General features: G+C 46.7%; 1 protein-coding gene across 1 annotated transcript in view; it reads right to left on the minus strand.

The window, feature by feature from the left end:
- Positions 1-17,159, minus strand: part of SDK1 (sidekick cell adhesion molecule 1) — a 2,988,580-nt gene that overhangs the window by 369,790 nt on the left and 2,601,631 nt on the right. The gene's annotated exons all lie outside the window — the stretch shown is intronic.

Genomic DNA, 17,159 nt, shown 5'->3' on the forward strand with positions numbered 1-17,159 from the left:
AAGTTGGTGGCAGTGGCAGGCCAGGAAATGTCACACATATTGACGAATGGACACCCTTCACAGTGCTGGTTGGCCAGGCAACCATCCAGCAAGACGTGAAAGCATTCTCATCGTTTTGCACACGTTGGGACGCCAAGAGAATGCCTGGCAAGGCAACCACGTGCAAATGATTGGTTTTGACAGGGCCAGTCAGTTCAGAGAAATTAATATCTCTCTCTCCCTCTCTCTCTCGCTCTCCCTCTCTCGCTCTCCCTCTCTCTCTCTCTCTTTTTCACAGAAGCATTTCATAATGGGGTAATCCAGTTGAAAAAAGCTCTGTGAACCAGGCCCTGCTCCTCTCTAGTGGCCTCACGATCTCGCCCACACACTCTATCCAGCCCTCCCTACTAGGGGTGAGCTGGGGCATAAAACTGGCTTGGTTCCCAATGAAAAATAGGCCCCAGTCAGAAATGGCAGTTAGATTTTTGGGGTAAAAAGTGATGCAAATTGTTCATTTCGAAGAATGTGTGTTCAGTAACACTTGTCAAAACAACTAGTTGCACAGAGAAGTAACGCATCAAACTGGACAACTTTCTTTCCAAAACCGTTCCAATTTGACCCGAAAAACTGGCCACACTAGCATGCTGGGCTTAACTTAGAGCACTGCTTTCCCCTACATCTCGCCTTCCTTCTCTCTAGTTCATTTCGCTCTGTGTGTGGCAACCTGTGACCACCATTTCGGGGCAGCAGGTCTGGCATGGCTTTAACCGAGCATCCACGTCATTATGTCATCGTCAATCTGCCCAGAGACTTTTTATGAGCGTAAAGGTACGATTTTAAAGTGTGTTTGCGTACTGCTCTAAGGAGCGGATGGAAACACCTGGGCGCATTTCCCTTAAAGTGCTCGTGTCCCATTAAAAAAAGAACAGTTCACAACGTGACGTGTGTGCCAGTCAGAAGGCATACTAATTCCTCTGTGAAAGGCTAGATCGCTGGGCTCATACATGAAGGCAGCCTGCACGTCGCAAGTTCGAATCCCAACCAGAACCGACTACCTTTTCATCTTTTACAGATAAATCGGGTACAATTAAATGGAGTAAGAAATGTCGCTATAGCGCTTAGAAGCAATGGCACGGATGCGCTATAAACCCCCCCCCCACACATTTTCGTTATTAGTAGAACCACTATGGGTGCGTGCGTGAGGTCGTGCTTCTTGCGCGGGGAATATGCCGGCTCCTCTTCCCCTACGCCTTGCTGTGCTGGCAGCGGTGCGGGGGATCCACGCCCGGCCCATTCTCGTCAAGAGCGCGCTTCCTGCCCAAGCGTTGAGCGCGCTGCCTATTAATCAGCAGCGCTGTGAGACCTGCTGCGCCCAGTCTCCTTTCGGTCCTCGCCAGTCGGATGAGTTGGTGGAGCACGCGCAAGCTATCGCTCATTATTAATGATCCAACCGCGCAAATCAGTGGGCTGCCAGCGCTCACACGGCGAAGACAGCAGCCCTCCACGCGGGGGATGCCAGCGTTTCAAACGCTCTCTGCGAATGTGGGGCAGCAGTGTCACGTGCGCTTCCGCGAGGAGCTGGCGGCCAAAATTCGGTCCAGCTGCTAAATTCCAAAAGAGATTTAAGCCAGAGCTTCAGGGCTGCCTTTGTGGTCCAAACATGGAAGCGATGCTAATAGCTCAAAGGCTCAGCACGTGACACTCGGAGTGGAAAAAAATAGAACAACAATGAGATGCTATTTAAACCTGGGAGATGCGTGGCATAGTTAAAAAGCCCGCCCTTCCAATAGCGCACGCCACTGCGGATGGGAAGGGGACTCGTGTCCTGGCTGCAAGCTTGGACCCCTCCCCTCCCAAATGATGCACCTGCAAGTCTGCCACACTCTCCTTCTCCAGGACAGTAATACATACCTAGTGGTGGCCTGCTACACTGGGCTGGGGTGAGGGAGGGTGCGCCGACCCACTCACCTGAGTGTCAGGCAGCACAGTCCCTGTGTGCTTCAATTGCACAGGGGACTATGGTACCTGACTCAGAGTAGGGGCATGCCACCCTGTAAGGATTTTTAGTTTGTATGCAGAGCTCTTTGGGCTCTGCAAAAAACGTAGCGCAAAATAATGAGAAGCAGGGGAAGCCTTGCCGGGCACCTCTCATTATTGCAGTTCCTTCCTGTCAGTCAGCACGAGAGGTGGGCCTTTCGATCCTCGCTGTTGGGACAGGCACGTGTGGAGGGTAGATGCAGTTAAGGTAAGTGTATTTTTTAAATATGTTTATGCATGCATGCATTGTATGTACATATGTATGTTTATTGATATGTATGTTTTTATGAATTCGTGCATGTAAGGAGTTGTATGAATGATGTGTGAATGCACGGGTCAAAGTGTTGCTTGTATGCACGTGTCAGCCCTCATCCCTAAATTTAGGGATCCCGCTCAGCGGGCCCCTGCATTTATGGGTGGAGGCCAGTAGGGGCAAAGCATACTTTTCTGCTTTACCCTTCATGAATAGTATTGTGCAGCAGGAGTGAAAGCAAGCATGATAAGTGAAGTGTTATTACTTGGCTACCTACGCTGGCCTACATTAAATGTAGGCCAGTCTAGTGACGTAGTAACACTTAGGCCGGCGTTGCCCTTGATGCACAGTTACTGTGCATCACGGGTAAGGCAAACATGATACGTGTTATTATGTTGCTAGACTGCCCTGCTTTCAATATAGACCAGTCTAGGCATGGAATAAAGCTTATCTTTGCTTTAAGCATGATGCACACTTACTGTGCATGAAGGGAAAAGCAAATATGACACGTTTTCAATGCAGGTCAATCTAGCCAGGGATTAAAACTTATGTTTGCTTTCTCTTTGATGCACATTAACTGTGCATGAAGGGTATTTGAAACATACGTGTTATTAGCTGGCCAGACTGGCCTAAGGACCAGTCTGGCAAGCTAATAACACTCATGTTTGCTTTACCCTTGATGCGCAGTAATCTTTAAAATGATCTTCACCTGCCAGCAAACCTTCATCACCCTCTAAAGGATGAGTGACCGCCACTGACTTTAAACAGAAAACATACACTCCATTAGACACTAAACTAGGTCAGTTCATTTAATAAGCCACACATGTCACAGCACGACCTAGCAGCCATTTGTGGAAGGTCACAAGCAAAGTACAATGGCTATGGAGTCATTAAAGGAAAATCTTGCATTATGGCTCTAAATGAGATCAATATCATTGCCTTGGAGAGCAGCACTTTATTACACATGGCTTCATCTACCCAAGGATTCCCTCCCTTTTACAGTTTTCCCAAACCCACAACCTAGTGTCAAGGTTGTGTTAAACTCCTCAGCACCTCACTACCAACCCTAAAACCATCCAATTTGGTTTCCTCTCATGAAGTTCAGGTGTGCATATGTGTTCATTCTTTCTGTTCATCTACCCAAGGCACAATCGGCACGTCAAGGGGTATAGAACCTATAGGGTTAAAGGTGAGGGTAATAGGCAGCCCTAGTTTCTCAATTCCTGCGACAGAGGGAGAAGTTTAACATACTTCCTAAATATGTTTTTGGAAGGTCTATTTGATACACAACTGTTTTGATAAGTTAACTATGTTGTTGACGGCGCGCACCTTATACACAACACGTTATTGCAAATGAATAACAATAAACACAAAAAACAGCGGTGCAATTGTAAAACATTTGCATACACCCATGCATTACTACAATATGTAAATTAATATAGATTCACTTCTAGAGGGCAGCCACATGTTCCGTTTTTAGGCTTTATAAACACTCCACAGACATAAAAAGTTGTTTCATGACACAAACGATGAAGGGGTGAGGGCAAGCAGTTGGGGTGAAGTGGGTGGGAGGTCGGAAGGAATTGGACAGGTAATACAACAAAGGAGGTGGGAATTATTTTGCATCAAACAATTATGTGCATTGACCTACCCATGCAGTACATGATACCAAGCACGAGGCAGTGTAGGGTTGGGTTAGTTAATGCCGGTCACTAGGCAAGGTCATAAGGTAAAGTAGCAATTTCAGATTCTTACTGGGTTTGAGGTTGTCTGGGTCAAGTCGGAGACTTTGAGGAAGTTTACTTCATAGCTCTGGAATTCTGATGGGGAACCATGACAGATCAGAAATCGAAGATGGCGGGCCAGCCATTTAGAGATTTGGTCTGCCTACTTAATTGACAAGTCCAGGTGGATCTGTCAAAGTCCTTCATCAACTTGCAATCACAGTTGCACACAGCATCAAAGGAAGCTCCGCCCAGTAGGAGGGGTTGCAAGGTCATATAAGCTTTGACTCTCCGTCAGCGGATGTGGATACTTGGACGTCAGTTGTGAAAGGCGGTTGTGGTGCAGCTCGTTGATGTCGGGGGGAGTTGATGGCAGGCGTTTGGAGGGGAGGCTGCTGGCTAAAGGTGCAGAAGGAGATGGCAGGAAGAGATCAGAAGGATGTGGGTGAACAGCAAGAGGATGTGGCAGGAAGTGCTCAACAGAAGGAGGTGCATAATCATCAGGAGAGGGTGCCATGAGGAAATAAGGAGGAGGGGGTGAACATAAAGAGGAAGAGGTAGGATGTGGCTAAACATCAAGAGGAGGGCGTAGGAGCAGAGAAGAAGAAGATGGAATATATCAAGAGGTAGGAAAAGAGGAGGAGATGTTTGTGAACAGCAGAAGGAGGTGCATAATCATCAGGAGAGGGTGCCATGAGGAAATAAGGAGGAGGGGGTGAACATAAAGAGGAAGAGGTAGGATGTGGCTAAACATCAAGAGGAGGGCATAGAAGCAGAGGAGGAGTAGGTGGGTATATATCAAGAGGAGGAGCTAGGAAAAGAGGAGGAGATGTTTGTGAACAGCAGAAGGAGGTGCAGCCAGGAGAAGAAGAGGAGGAGGGGTCAACATAAAGAGGAAGAGGTGGTAGAAGAGAAGTAGGATGTGGCTAAACATCAAGAGGAGGGTGTAGGAGCAGAGAAGAAGAAGATGGGAATATATCAAGAGGTAGGAAAAGAGGAGGAGATGTTTGTGAACAGCAGAAGGAGGTGCGGCCAGGAGAAGAAAAGGAGGAGGAGGCTGAACATAAAGAGGAAGTAGGAGGTGGGTAAACATCAAGAGGAGGGCATAGAAGCAGAGGAGGAGTAGGTGGGTATATATCAAGTGGAGGAGCTAGGAAAAGAGGAGGAGAATGTCTTTGAACAGCAAGAGAAGGAGGTGAAAGGCAAAGAAACAGAGCAAGTTTGTGAAAAACAGGAGCAAGTAGAGAGCCAACATAGGAAGGATCGAGGAAGTCAGTTAGGCCCAACGCAGGAGGTAAGAGAAAGACCCCAATCTGAGCGGGTTGGGTCCACGGTGAGAGGATGAACAGGCATGTAGCGGATACGAACAGGCATATAGAGGTGCTGAGTAGGGAAAAGTTAAAAGGAACCCTTCGAGAGAGAGGTGACAAGGCCCTACTCACGCGGTCTGGGGCAGTGGGAAAATAACACTTCCTTTGTTCGACCTGGGCCAGGCTGAGAAGTTCACCTCATACCAGCAGCTGGTAAGGGAACCCCAGCAAGGCCCACAGCAAGGAAAGAATAACCACAGTGAAGAGTGGGGTAAACTCTTAAGCCTGTTACTGAGTGGAGTGATCGGACTGACTGAGAGGAAAACGGGTGGAGAAGGGCACCTGCAAGATGTGCATACGTGTCCTTTCAGACATAGTTTGTGCATAAGTGATGAGATGCATCACTTGTGTCCAAAAAGATTTAAAAATCTGGCCCATTGTTTTACAAACTCACATTTTAACTGTATTTCCAGCTGTGTGTCTGCCTAGGCAGAGTCTGAGCTTCCTTCTTAGTATTACACTGTAATATTCAACCCTAATCACTCACACTTCTTCTATATTTATCCCTCTATCACTGACACACTTCTAACATTTTGTTTGCTCATTGGGCAGATTAATGTCGGCCAATGTTTGCATTTTTACTGCCGTCGTGTTTAGTCCCAGAACGCGACAAATAAATGCCACGCATCACAGTCATCTCTAATGCAAGTCGAAACGCTTTTCTCGAAGGCATTTCATTCTGTGTCTGCAGCACATGATATGTCATCCATTTGTCGGAGCATTTTTCTTTTGCGGACTTCATTATGTACAGCTGCAGCCCTTCGGGTTAGTGGATGGACTGGCATTTTTCAGCCACTTGAGTCTGAGACCGTCCCGTGCGGTAGAGCGCGTTTCACATTCATCGCGACATCTGACTGTATTCATAATAGCTCTGTTGCATCCTACCCCTTGGACAAGCACTGCAGGAGATGACTCGGATCAGAGAGGAAAAAAACCCTCTGTTGCATCTTGGCGCTTCCCTCCTGCCCCAGTATCCAATAGTGGCCTCCCCTCCCGTGTAACCAACGGGAGCCACAAGAATTTCAAACACTGCCCTGGCATGCACAGGCTCCTCGGTTTTGCGTAGTGCAGGGTCTCCATATACACAGCTGGGCAAAAGGCTCCTCCCTGGCACCAAGTGTAGTTCTAGCATTCTTCTAGCATTGCCCATTCCCTTAAGAACAGATCGCCCTTCTGAACATTGGACCCCATCTAAAAAGGACAGTGTTATTGGCAGGGGACCAGTGCAGCGCTTATGCTGTTGGGGCCAGGAATGACATCCAAGGGGCCACAATCTTATATCTACGTCCAACAAATGATGCAACCATGTCCTACCTCCTCCAGAAGGCAATTTAATGCACATCCCGGGAGGATAGCTCAGGGGCAACGTGCTTGCCTTGAAAGCAAGATGACATGGAGCGACACAGGTTCGATCCCCGGGTCTGCGCTTAGAAACCTCTGGGTATTAAGCGTGTTATAAATAACCTATCATATCATATCACATGCAGCTCCAGGTCCACCACAATCCTCTTTTCGGGCCATGATTCCTACTGGAATGTGGAGCGTGCACTCACACGCCTTATCCTTTTAGGTGCAAGGGTGCACAAGGGCTAAGACAGATGCACATTTCAATGTGTGGATGTCCGTAGGAATTCGTGCTCGGGCAAAGGGGGCTAGTTAGGGCAGCATGGAAGCTGCTGTGGCATGCGTAACAAGCAAGCCACCCAGTTTGCTAGCTCTTTTTCCAGTTGTGGACTTTATAGGATGACAGAGGAAACCTGATTGCCAGCGCTTCCTATTTTGATCACAATGCTGTTAAGCGGGCCTTCGGCTGCCTGTCAAGCATGACTTTGGATCATGCTAAACCCTTATTTCTTGCGCACTCAGTTGAAGGGAAGGAGTCCGTCTAAGCATATTGAATGCTGAAGAAGCAGCGATGCACAACCCCAAGTCAACGCAGAGGCTCACAACTGGGAGCAATAGAGAGATGAACATTCTATCATTGTTCTATAATGGGGAAAACCTGGGAAATGGCGTGAGGCCTACTTCTGAAGAAGAAAATTGAGCCGCTCTGCAGAGTGTTGATTTGAAAGCTTCCCGGCTCCCGCGGAGCCCTGTGTCTGTACATACGCCAGCGGATCAGAATCGGAAATGACTTACCGTGGATTACAGCGCTGCTCCTGGTTCTCAGCGGACCGCTTGCGTACACCCTGCGGGCTTCAAGTGGCTGCGCGAATGTCACGAGGCTTATCAGCCGACGGCGTGGCGCAGTAAGATATTCCAGTCCAGATGCATTCAGATAGACTTAAAGGGCACGTCCTGACCGATAGCATGCGTCGCCTTTCGAACTGTGTTTCGGAGAGAAGGGATTGGGAGAGTGAAGAATTGAACAAGGCATGTGTTGAAAAGGGTTGGCTCAGGTGGTCATCAAGAGGCATTCCGGAAAGATGCTATCAGTTTGAAGGGGCCCCTTCAGGTAATTACAGCCAAGCAAAGAAGTGCCCCCCTTTACCCCGTGCAGGTGCCTCACAGTGTTTTTGGGCTGCTAATCTTTTTGTGAAATGCTGGAGCACGTTTTGATACAGATCACAAAGGCACACTGTAGACTGTGAGGGCGTCTCTATACACGGAGGGCCGCAGAGGTGCGGAGCATTAAAGGCCCTATAGCTGACGCACATTCCTTCTCTTCTCCACCCTTCACCATTCCTTGGATCAAGGAAAGGTCTGAAGACCTGCTCTTCAAGGAACACTTCACCAACAAATGAGGACCATAGACGACAAGGCAATCTTCCCCACTATGCTCTACTCACCTTAATTGTACAGGGCTAGGTTGCTTTCTACCTAGGTTTGTGCTTTATAATTCTTATACATGCATACATACATACTTGCATTTAGGAAACAAAAACCATATTATTTTGGTCAAGATTTATATTTTTTAAGCATATCCATTCCTGTACACTAATCGTCTCATTTTCCGAGTCCCCGGTAATTGCACGGAGGGGACTGCGTCTGTGTACATTTCGGTGAATGCTGTCCCCTGTGTGCAGAGACCCCGAAAGGCCAGGTTGTATGCACAGAAAAGATGGGTAGAACAGCAGGCAGTTTTACACGATAGTGGGCTTTTAACTGTGGCTCCTGTGGGGCCAATGCCCTGAACCGGGCAGAGAGGAAGCCCTGTGGTCCACTATGAGCTTCATGAGAATGGTTATGTGGGGTGGGAGGCAGATTCTCTCTGGTGCTAAGGCAGGGCTCCTCTGAGAGCTATCTGCAAACGCCAGCATTTTCTCCCATTCTCTACCTGGCTGAAGGAATGTCTGATCCTGGGTCCTAAAGGGGGTAGAGTCAGTTTACTGGCTTAATTCTGCCGAACCGCTTTTGGCATTTAGACATTTGTCATGCAGTGAAGGTCCTTTTACAGTTATTATTGATTTATTTGGGTGTTTTGTGGATTGCCCCATGCCACCTTACAGCTGCTCCAAATCGCTTGCCAGCCTTATGGATCGTGTCAAGTATAGCTCTCAAAGTTCACAGGGGAGGAAGGATAGCTCAGGGGCAACACATTTGTCTTGGAAGCAAGACAACGCAGCGCAACACAGGATTGAATCCCAATCCCCCGGTTGGAAAACATTCAGTGGTATTAAGCGTGTTGTACAAGAATTATTATAATTATAATGTGCTTGAAGGGTGAGAGCCAGTCCTGAAGAGCAGAAATGTTATCACCTGACTTTCCGTTGCATCACAGGAAGTGTTTGTGGAGTGTATTACAAATGGGGCCCCAGGCATAGTACCCCATTCTTGACCCATACCCTTCCGGCCTTCCGTGGTACCCAAGAGTTTCCCATCCATCATACGAAGATACACATAAAAAGGGTACCATATTCTGAACCCATCAATAGATAGCAACCCCTGCCTTACATCTACCAATAATCTCCCATAAGAAGGCCCAGAAGAGGTACAAACAAAATGAAGGCTACTAACCACTAATGGTGGATGGTGATATTTATATAGCGCATATACACAATGTGTTTCAAAGCGCTTCAAGGCAAGGGAGGGAACAAAGGAAAATACAATGACATTCTTACAGGCCATGAAGAGTAAGGATGTGAAATTAACTATCGTACTTGGCATGATGACATTCAGAAAGTGCAAGAGCTAAGACATAGATAAAGAAGGGAGGGGGAGAGTGGGAAGGAAATGGAAACAGACAGGCGACTACTATACAAGGCCTGACGACATTTCAGATAGTGCTTGGGGGGTGGGGCGCAGAAACAAGTACGGGGATGGGGCAGGAGACGGATGAGGTTGCTATCATACTGGGTTCAGGGACAATTCTGATAGAGTATGTGCATAAAAGAAAGTAAGGGGAGGAGGGGAGGAGATAGGAAAAGGGTGAAAGGGAGAGGAGGAGAGAACAAAGAGTAAGCAGTCAAAAATAGTGGAGAAGAAAGAGGGGGAGCGAATACAATTGCGTAAGTCAGTAGTAACACATAATGTTGCAAGCCAGGATACAAGATGAAGATGGGAACAGCATGATTCAGGGCCACCATGAGTACAAGATGCAAAGGAAGTCCAGCATGAGAGTTGAGAAAGAGTGATGCACCGTGAATCAATGAAGTCCATAAAAGTCAAATCCAGCATTGGCCACAAGACGGTGATGGTGAAACCAGAAAGTACCAGGACAGACTCATGCAGAAGTGGGGGGAGGGGGAGCAAGGTAGAAGAATCAAGCAAACCAGGCAACGCCTGTGTGCGAGAAGGGAGGGGGGCACAAAGGAACATCACAGGGGGACAAGAGTGAGTGTGAATGGCCTGTAGGGACAGAGGGAGTAAATACATGTTGGTGCATGCTTACCTGCTGACTGAGCAGGGGGTCAGGCCCTGGGTCCTCCTGTCCGAACAGGTCCAAACAGGAATTGCCCTTTTCTTCGTCAGCCCTTTGCTTCAGACGTCTGGGCGAGAGACACCCTTGATCTAAGAGTTAAGAGCAGGAAGGAAGAGGCAGGGCTATGAAGGTGGGTGGTGCTTGGGCCAGATGACCTAGATCCACTTGCACCTGCTCCCTATCTGCAAAGGAAAAGAGGCTTGAGGGCTCATTAAGTAGGGAACAAGAGTGGCAACCAGGAAGGCACCAGGTGGGTGGGGCTTCCTAAGTGGGGAAAAAGAGCGGCAACCTGTAAGGCATCAGGTGGGCGGGGCTTAGGCCAGGTGACCTAGATCCACTTGCACCAGCTCCCCATCTGCCAAATATATGTTTATTTGTAGTTATGCATACATCTAAAACGAAGTTGCCATTAAACAGTGGGATATATCATTAATTTCACCTGACAGTCAGAATAGGGCCATAGTATGCAGGTGGTGTTGTCACCAGTAGACCAAGTCCCAAATAACTTTGTGGTGTGCAATTTATGAATGGAATCTATTAGTAGTAGAGTATGCAAAGCAACACCAGATTCTTTTAAAACACAACAGTGACAAATCAACTTCCGGGGCACCAGTGGTCCAGGGATGAATATCGGTTTCTAAACCATCAATCAGCCCCACACCTCTAGTACACCAGAAGGGATCCGAACAGATTGGAAACACAAGCAAATGATAAACCTCCTTGTCCAATTTTGGTAACGTGGATGGAATGGCAGGCTTATCTCTACAAGGTTGTGGATCGTTGGTTAGTTGCAACACAGCGAAAATACAATTATTATCCAATGATGAAAGGGAATGTCCAGTCAAGGTTGTATAACTGTTTAGGAGTGTAGAGGAGAGACCGTTTCAAGAAGGAAAAAGGGATGCACTCTGGATATTGACAGGAGGGTAGTTGGTAAAGTAATTAATTGCAATAGTTCAAGGATACTTGTTTTCAACACAAAGGGAGCAATGGATTGTAAAATGTCACTGGGGGCCTTCGGAGAAGGACCACGGCGACAGAACCACAATGTACCTTGTGCTTGTAGAAGATCTTGGTATTCGACAGTGTTGCGTCAGTTTCAGGGCGCTTTGCAGCTCCTGCAACAGAGTTCAAGATAGAAGACAGCTGTGGGTACCAGGCGGCAGGCAATTCGGCGACCAAGGCTGGACAGACGACTGCAGGCTGGCCTACATGGTGGCTCAGGATCAAGAATCGCTGTCTGAGTGCTGGTTGGGAGGTCTGAATCACTGGCCGAGTCGTCTCTGACAACGTTAGCGACGCCAGCGTGATAACAGTCAGCGGTGCAGTCAGTTGCTGCTCGAGGGGCTTGACTGGCTCATAAATGTCCTTTAAGGGAGAAGCTGGTTGTTGCTTGTCGAGGCACACCTAGCTTCGTCACTGGGCTTGTGTCTTCCTTTAAGGTGGATGGCCCAAAGCTGAGGAGAATGTTGCAGAAAAAGGCCTTGTTTTTGGTTTGGTTCAGAGACTCTCTGGCACGTCCCACCTTGGAAGCTTGCGTGCAGAGCCTAGCCGGGCATGCTGGATGCTGGCTGGGCGCCAGTTCTGGAGATTCTGGAGGGTCCTTTGGATTCAGTATCTCCATCGGTTCGCTGTGAGATGTTTAGGGGAAGGATCTTGCTTCCCTCTTGGAGGTCCAGGCCTTCCTTCACTGGCAGAAGATGTAAGGCAGACTGTACCATCAGCCAGGGTCCAATGATGAGTTATTCCTGCTACTCCATTCAACGTCTTCAGATGATATGCCCACAAGAGGGGCTCAGGCCTCCTTTAGTCTAAATGGGCCACAATGAGTGGTGTAGGCTAAGCCTACCTTAATGAACAATTCCTGGGTTCGGACCAACAAGTTGCCATTAAACAGAGGGATATATCATTAATTTCACCTTACAGTCAGAAGAGGGCCATAGTATGCAGGTGGTGTTGTCATGAGTAGACCAAGTCACAAATAACTTTGTGGTGTGCATTTTATGAATGGAATCTAATATGTAAAGCAACACCAGATTCTTTTAAAACACAACAGTGACAAATCTCATTCCGGAGCACCAGTGGTCCAGGGATGAGTATCGGTTTCTAAACCATCAATCAGCCCCACACCTCTAGTACAACAGAAGGGATCCGAACAGATTAGAAACACAAACAAATTATAAACCTCCTTGTCCAATTTTTGTAATGTGGACAGAATGGCAGGCTTATCTCTGCAAGGTTGTGGATATTTGGTTAGTTGCAACACAGCGAAAATACAATTATTATCCAATGATGAAAGGGAATGTCCAGTCAAGTTTGTATAACAATATCTACTTTATTATTGTCACAATAGACAGTTCTAGCACACTATAAAATACAACCCACCCTGTTTAGGAATGTAGAGGAGAGGCTGTTTCAAGAAGGCAAAGGGATGCACACTGGATACTGACAGGAGGGTAGTTGGTAAAGTAATTAATTGCAATAGTTCAAGGATGCTTGGTTTCAACACAAAGGGAGCAATGGATTCTAAAATGTCGCTAGGGGCCTTCGGAGAAGGACCAGGGGGACAGAACCACAATGCACCTTGTGCATGTAGAAGTGCTTGGTACTCGACATGGTCGAGTCAGTTTCAGGGCGCTTTGCAGTTCCTGCAACAGAGTTCAAGATAGAAGACAGCTGTGGGTACCAGGCGGCAGGCAGTTCGGCGAGCAAGGCTGGACAGATGACTGCAGGCTGGCCTACATGGTGGCTCGGGGTCAAGAATCGTTGTCTCAGTGCTGGTTGGAAGGTCTGAATCACTGGCCGAGTCTTCTCTGACAATGTTAGAGATGCCAGCGTGACAACAGTCAGCGGTGCAGTCAGTTGCAGCTCGAGGGGGTTGACTGGCTCAAAAATGTCCTTTAAGGGAGAAGCTGGTTGATGCTTGTCGAAGCACTCCTAACTCCGTCACTGGGCTTGTGTCGTCCTTTAAGGTGGATGGCCCAAAGCTGAGGAGAATGTTGCAGGCAAAGGCCTTGTTCTTGGTTTGGTTCATAGACTCTCTGGCACATCCCACCTAGGAAGCTTGCGTGCAGAGCGTAGCTGGGCATGCTGGATGCTGGCTGGGCACCAGTTCTGGAGATTCTGGAGGTTCCTTTGGATTCAGCATCTCCATCGGTTCCCTGTGAGATGTTTAGTGGAAGGATCTTGCTTCCCTCTTGGAGGTCCAGGCCTTCCTTCACTGGCAGAAGATGTAAGGCAGACTGTACCATCAGCCAAGGTCCAATGATGAGTTCTTCTTGCTACTCCATTCAACGTCTTCAGATGATCTGCCCACAAGAGGGGCTCAGCCCTCTTTTAGTCCAAATGGGCCACAGTGAGTGGTGTAGGCTAAGCCTACCTTAATGAACAATTCCTGGGTCCCCACCAACAATCTACTGTATGTATAAGGTCATAACCAGAGTGCTTTGCAACAGGAAATCTAAAGGGGTGAAAACATATAATACTAGGTACCACCCTTCTTCCTGTCTGTTGTGGATCAAAGGGTCTCTCTAGTTAAGGGAGCTCTCTGTGGTTCCTGATTAAAGCGGAAGGTCTCCCTTGACGCTGTGGCGAGACCAGACTTTCTGTCTCTTGCAAACCACATTCTTGTACCTTTTGAATGGGATCCCGCTGGGGGCGTTGCCTACTGTAAACACATGGTCCCATACATGACAGGTCACTTCCCTTTATACTGAGATGAGAGAGCTGGATTCAGGTTGACAGTGCACATCAAAGGTTGTAGGGCTTTTCTGTCTTTTCCGTCTCCTTTGTTAGTCCTGCAGCCAGGCCCCACATGGGCCTGTTTAAATTATACTTTATTAGTATGTTAATTATGTTAATTGCTGCCACCATCTGCAGTGTTCACACAAAAGGACAGGGAGGATCCATGGAGCCTTTGAAAGTTAATTAGGCTGGCCATGACAGGAGGGAGGTCTATGCGTATGTCATGCAGCGAGCATAGGAAAATGTGTGCGGATTAGCCCCACACATTTTCCAAAGGTTGATCTACCATCATTCACTTTCATTTAAAATTTCAGAAAAGCCCAGGCGAGCGGACACCCACCCCGTGGATGGTCGAATTCCTCACAACAACACTATTTTTTTTAAACTAAATGACTTCCATGGATTTCCAGGTTTGGAGATGTGAACACATGATTTGAACTCAGTCAGCAATTTAGCCATTTCACCACATGCCTTCCGTGCCATAGTTGGTTCATATAATTGCACAGTTAGGGCTTTTAAGAGCTACGGAAAGGCTGTTTTATTCAGATAACTTGCAAAGTGCAGAAATCAGACAAGAAAACAACCTGACAATATACAGATCCTTATCGAAATGTGTTTAGCAAAAAGAGTATGTCTGTACCTTCATTTTCCACATCCTGAGTGGAAGTCTACAAGTAACACCATGTGAAGTAATGTGATGCTCAAACATCTCGGCCTCTAATTACTCTGCCTTGAAGTTTCAGGACTTAAAAAGAAACACAACAAACTAAATGGTGTAATAAAGTCACAATCCGATTGTTTCGAACAGACTCGTTTCTTGCTTTATGCCTCGAGCTACAAAAATTCACACTTCCACAAAATTAGCAAACCCTTTCATTGCATGTCAAACTAGCAGACAACATAGTATACAATGATTGCAAAATGGGTTTATTTGTTAATGTTAAAGGACATTTTTACAGCGCACTATCACCACTGGAGTGGTCCCCTGGCGCTCTGGCAGCTCTGAAAGAGGAAGGGAGGGGTGGTTAGTGGGAAGTAGCTGGAAAAGTGCAAGAGAGCAGTGATGTGCTGTTGGCGGCCTCAGCCCAGTGGGTCCTTTGGCTGGGCCTGGGGTTTTTTGTGGCCGGTAGTCATCTTGTACTGTTGTGCGAGTCTATGTGTGTTTTTTGTTTTGTTGTTGTAATGTAGTGAAGTTTTTGCGGTTTGTTGTGCTGTAGGTTTGTGGTTGTGGTTGGTTTGGAGTTTGAGAGGTGTAATGCAGAGGGGGAAATTGTTAGTGCAATTGGTTAGTTGGCATCTTTATCCTGAATGGGGACGCTGGGCTTCTGTAATCTCCCCAGGTGGTGTTTGGGAGCGCCCCTGCGCATCTGTCCTGATATGGGTCCGGCCGTCCTTCGAGGTCCCTTTCACATCTGGCCCCCTCCTCCCCCAGTCTTCCCTTTCCACTCATACGGCTAGCACACCTGCCCATGTCCACAGCTCATATAGTGTGGTGATGAACAAAGTGATAAAGGATCATTTGGATCATGATTTTGAGTCATTAATCCCGTGGGAACCATCTTACTGGAGGATTTGAACAATCATCAGATAAACTGGATCTTAAAAGGGGCCTTTGTGGCTAAGAAAATTATTTTACGTAATTGGAAGTCAACAAGCTTTCTGACATTCAACAATTGGTTGGAAGAAATGTACATTACTTGCAATATTGAAAGGGTGTTTTTCTCAATGCAAAAGGAGCCACTTTTTAAAAGAAACTTGGGCGGCCTTCCTGAGCTTGGAACTGGCCTGAGCATGTATCCCATCGAGAAGTTAGCGGCTAAGATAACTATTTGTTATTCGAGATCTATGTTGAGTAGTCATGTATGCATACATATACCGTATTTAATGATATTTGTATAGTGAGATACACTACATTGTATAACAGTTTACCTGGTGAGTTTAAGATGTTTGCCTCCTCTCCTTTTTTTTCTTCTCTTGCTGTTTTCTCCCTCGTTTTTCTTATCTTCCCTCTTTGTTAGATATGTGCATTATATTGTAGAGACTTGTTGGGGGTGGGTCTTATTTATTCATGTTGTTTAAATCTTTGGGGGGGGGGTTGGTATATTTTGTGCAAGTTGTTGTTTTCTTGTTGTTCATGTTTTATTGTAAATTTGAATAAATTGGTTAAAAAAAAACAAAACGACAGTACAGAAGGCAACTTTCTGAAGCAGGGTCTCCAAGCATTTACACATTTAGATGCGCTAGATGTATTGTGAAACAAAAGCAGTTAAATATATATTCACGCTCAAAAGCACTTTTAATAGAAAGGCTAGAGGATTAGTCCACCTTTTTTTCTTTTCAGCAGCCTGCCTCGCGAAGCAATGCTATAATTTCACATGGACAAGCAAGGAGAGTAAAGCCTGCCCGGGTTTTATCCATTTTTATTCAGCACACTGGTATTACAGAAGAAAGCACTTTAACCTCAAGTCCTGCACAAGAATCTGATGTAAGCAAGACAAGTAATTGTGCCGCCAATCTGAAAGGGGCAAGTATTAGCTGCAGCACATGTTTGAATAAGAACCAAAATGATGAGATAATGCAATAGACACACTGCCAACGTGAGAGGTACAGGGACAAATAAGAGACAAATAACTAAACAAGCAAGCATTTTGACTAAACAAAAAACAAAAAATTCCGTTTCTACGGTAAAGGTAAACAGATTTTTGTTTCCATGGCAGTTCAAACAATGTAGCAGTTTGGCTATTTTGTGTCCCCATTTGTGTTTTGTTGGCTACAACTAAAATATGTGGTTTTCATTTGCAGTATACTCATTCATGGACTGCTCTGTCAAAATGTAGTCCAGCCCTTTAAAGAAAGTACTCCAGGGTAGATAATTTGCTATTAGATCGATCATACACCAACCAGAGCTCAAGAGAAGCGGACAGGGAGGGTGAAGCTAAGCTAGAAAAGGGGGGGTGGTGGGGTGTTTGAATGGAGCTGAAGGATCAACTGAGGTCACATTGTAATAATCGAATTGGCTTTTTAGGCCTAATGCAGTGGTATTCAAACCTTTTCATACAGAGCCCCCCCTTACAAAAAATCTTGTTTGAGCCCAGCCCCCAACCTAGGGGCTGTATCCCCTAGGGGGCCTAACTGATGTCCGGTGGTAGGGAAGAATGCGCTTAAAATGAAAGCAGATTTTCGACTGCTTA

Source organism: Ambystoma mexicanum, chromosome 2q (assembly GCF_040938575.1).
Source record: "Ambystoma mexicanum isolate Mex_15411 chromosome 2q, UKY_AmexF1_1, whole genome shotgun sequence".
In the NCBI taxonomy this organism is placed as follows: Eukaryota; Metazoa; Chordata; class Amphibia; order Caudata; family Ambystomatidae; genus Ambystoma; species Ambystoma mexicanum.